The sequence below is a fragment of the Tamandua tetradactyla genome, chromosome 2 (assembly GCF_023851605.1).
Source record: "Tamandua tetradactyla isolate mTamTet1 chromosome 2, mTamTet1.pri, whole genome shotgun sequence".
Classification (NCBI taxonomy): domain Eukaryota; kingdom Metazoa; phylum Chordata; class Mammalia; order Pilosa; family Myrmecophagidae; genus Tamandua; species Tamandua tetradactyla.
In genome coordinates this window covers 164,726,290-164,730,263 of record NC_135328.1, presented here as the reverse complement: position 1 = coordinate 164,730,263, position 3,974 = coordinate 164,726,290, and the positions used below count along the sequence as shown (strand labels likewise).

General features: G+C 47.7%; 1 non-coding gene across 1 annotated transcript; it reads left to right on the top strand.

Moving 5' to 3' along the window:
* Positions 1–2,182: 2,182 nt before the first annotated feature.
* On the top strand, positions 2,183–2,287 carry LOC143675139 (U6 spliceosomal RNA). Its single transcript, XR_013171383.1, has one exon. It is a non-coding gene; the product is annotated as a U6 spliceosomal RNA (small nuclear RNA).
* The last annotated feature ends 1,687 nt before the right edge of the window (positions 2,288–3,974 follow it).

Below are 3,974 nucleotides of genomic sequence, written 5' to 3'. Positions count from 1 at the left end.
GGCTGGGATACGAACCTTGGCAGCCTAGCTCCCAGCTATAGGGCTTTACTTTCCAAGAATAAGATATATTCTCTACTCCAGGAGGTTTACAGTCTGGTAGGAAATAGAGACAAGTAGCGACAATTGAAGTACAATTCATATCTGTGGTAGTGAGGGGTGGGGTGTAGTACAAGGGGACTACTGGAGTACAGCCTGGGGGAATCCAGGAAGGCTTCCTGGAGGAAGTGATACTAAACTGAGGATTGAAAGATGGGTAGGGAGATAAGTGATCTAGGCAGAAGCAGCAGTTTTGGGATAGCTCTAGGGTGAGAATAAAAGGCTAGTACATGTGAATAATGGAGAGAAGTTAGAAAGTAGGGTGCAAGGAGAGAGCTGGACAGCGGCAGCAGCCTTGTAAACTGTATCAGTCTGGGTCCCAGCAGGAAACACTTGGCATACCCATGTGAATAATTTAAGGAACATTTAACAAAGGAACTTTACACAAAGTGCAGGCAGGGAGTAGGAAAAGTAATAGTGGGTGTTGGGGTACTCCTGGGCTGCAAGCCATTACCACCCTCAAACCTGCAGGAGCAAGAAGAGGGAGCAGTAGAGAGAAGCCTGTGTGATGAGCTGTGGCCTCTGTGGTAGCCTGGAGGGGAAAAGGGGAGGGCAAAAGCCCCAATCTCTCCTCCTCCCCACCCAGCTCTTGGCTGAATGCAAACGTTAATGTGAATTTCCAGTCAGTAGGAGTCAGCATCTTGGGGCAGTGAGCAGGGGGGAGAAGGGAGGAAGCGGACCTGCAGGGGCGATCAGAAGATAGTCGTGCCCAGGCAGTTGTGCTTTATCCTGCGGGGAGCCATTGCAGTGACACTATCTAATCCTCATTTTAGAACGATTGCTCTGATGCTCTGGTCACAACAGGGAGGGAAATGCAAGCATGCGAACAGAAGGCAGGGAGACCTGTCAGTGACCGGTTCCAGGTGTCCTGGTAGGAGGGGGTGGTATAAAGTGGGAGATGGGATGAGAGTCAGGTCGTTAGGTAAGCTCTTCCCAAGACTTGGTAAATTACAAACCTTTCCTCCTTACACACTCACAGACAGCAACACCAACGACAGCAATCCTCGCACTCCTAGGTTGCCATGGTGCTGTCCCAGGCAATAGAACATCCTTCCTTCTGGCTCAGATTCAGCCCACTTCCACCCTGTCCTGGCATTCCCGTGGCATTGTTTCAATCCTACACTTCTCAGATGTGTGCGGAGGGTACCAGCTCCTCATCTTCCACGGGAGCTACACAGACCCCAGATGAATCCAGAGACTTGGTCACAGCACGTCAGTGAGATGGCCAAGTCTGCCTGGCTCCGTCTGACCTGGGACTCATCACCCTGACTCTACACCTCCTCTTTCTCTCCTTTCTTTTCCCCTCCCCATCCTTTCCCTGCCATGAGACCTCCGAGTATTGGGCTTCGGTAGCGCAAGAGGTTTCGTTGGCCAGAGGCATCCGCCTCCGTGGGAGTCCTCAGCAGACAGAGTTGGGCATAAAGTCACCTTCCCGGTGCCACAGGAAGCCTCCAAGGGCCTCCAAGGGCCTCTGAACACCAGCGGGTGGTCTGCTGCTCCCACCCCACTAAAGGTGAAGGCACTGCCTGCCACGGCAGTGGGCGATCACAGTATAAACATAACAGTGGTTTACACCGGAAGGCATCGAACTTGCAGCAGGCAGCATTCTAAGTGCTTTACATTTAATTCTCACAAAACCCCACGTGGTGGGTATCATCACATTTTACAGATGAGAAAATAGAGGCCCAGAGAGTTTAGATAAGTCACATAAGGACACAAAGTCAGTGAGCCGCAGAGAGGGGATCAGAACTCAGGCAGAACTTCAGTTTCTGTCTGTTTAACTCCCTCACCTGCTGCCTTTCTTCCTAGTTGGAAGGCTGACAAAACACATCCAATACTACCCCACATTTTGCAAATAAGGTGAGGCCCAGGAAAACGCAGGGACTTGCCTAAGTCAGTGACAGACCCCCCTGACTCCCAGTCCAGTGCTCTTATTTTCCCACACTGCAGCTCCTTGGGCCTCCCACTCCTGAAACTCAAGTGCCCTGGCTGGAAACATGCTGAGTTTCTTATCAACACCTCTATCATTCCGGGGTGAGCACTCCTTCCAGGAAGCTTGCTTACAGGACATAAAAGTCTTGCTAGCGTTCTCTTTGGCAGCACATATACTAAAATTGGAACGATACAGAGAAGATCAGCATGGCCCCTGCACAAGGATGACACACATATTCGTGAAGCATTCCATATTTTTTTTTAATAAATAATAAAAAGTCCTGCTAATGAGCTATATTCCTCACATCCAAATGGAGTTTGGCCACGTATTCCAAACAACTTGCAAGAGTCACAAAGCTTTCGGCTGGCGAATAACCAAAGCCAAACATTTCCAGAGACAGGAAAACCCCTCTGACCCCATTCCTCCGCTCTTCTTCAGCCCACAGGGAGGTTACTCGGAAGCAAGAGAAAATATTTCCCTTTGTTCCTGAGACTCAGAGGGCACACACCTGGTGAGCCGGGGTTCCTTTCACCTCCTAACACTCCCCACCCCGTGCCTGTTCTATTAGACAAAAAACTTTAAGATCGGAAATGTCTTTATCCAAACCCTTCCTTGAACCAATGGAGAAACTGAAACCCTACAAGGAGACTGGGCCCTGCTCCAAGTCACAGAGAAGGGCCGGCAATACCAGAGGCAGGGGACAGATCCAGACCTGTCAGCTCTGAATTCTAGATTCTTCCCTCCACACTTTGCAAGTGCTTTGTTTGCCCAGAGTAAATACTTAATAAAATGTATTTTATATATATACATATTTTTTTTAATTCCCAACTTTTATAGGTATCCTTTCAAAAATATATTTGCAAAACTAAAGATGGTTCAGAGAAGAACGTGTTCCCTTCTTCTCTTAACGTGTTTACCTCGGGATTACTGGACCAGTCATCAAGCCTGTCTGCCTCCCCTCCCCTTAGGGGTTTGGAGGAGATAAAGTCAGGACATATCAATGAGTTCAATGAACCAATATTTGTGAAGTGCTTCAGTTTACACAGAGTTTTCATGCTGGGAAGTAAACACATGCATTTTGCAAGAGAAGCAGCGTCACCTGGCCACGCAGCCGCTGGACATGGAGTCAGGTAAACTGGGGCTTAATCCCAATACTCGAGCTGTATGAACTTAAGCAAGTTATCTTCCCTAAATCTCCATTTCCCTCTTTAGAAAATGGGTATTACACCCACCTCCAAGATTTGATGGGAAGCTTGACTGAGGTAAGGCACCCAGCACATTATAAGACCCAATAAATGTTAGCCATGGTTAACTTTGAACTGTCCCCTGCCAGGGGCCATGATGATAAACCCATAGTGGAAGATAACGGAAACTGGACTGTTCAGGATTGGCACATGACTCATCTTAATCTAATCAGAGTGAATCTGGTCTTATGTGGAAGCTACTGGGAAGGTGTACTGGGTCTTCCAGGCGTTGGCCTGGAGCTGCTGACCGCCATCTTGACATTATGGGGAAACTGAGGATAAAGCCAGCATGGATGGACAAAAGGAGTCCTGAGAGTGAAAGAGAGATCAGTTCCCAATGACATCATCTGAGAATCCCAGTTTGCAAGTTCTATCCTAGAACATTTATTAAATTGTATGAACCAATACATTCTTTTGGGGGGGGTAGTGGGATGGGGGGGTTCACTTTTACTTGTAGGTGAGAGAGTCCTGCAGATTCACACACTCACTTCAAGAGTTGTGGAAAGATCAAAAGAGATATTAACCTGCTGAGTGGGAAGAGTTGAGTGATGCAGTTGGAATGAAATACACGGGGAACCTAAATGGTATCGTGGAATGCTCCATTTCCTCAACTGGGAAAAGGAGATATAGGTGTTTCTTCTGCTATTTTTTATAACTTGCATGTATGAAGTAACTCACAGTATTTTTTAAAAGTTCTGCTA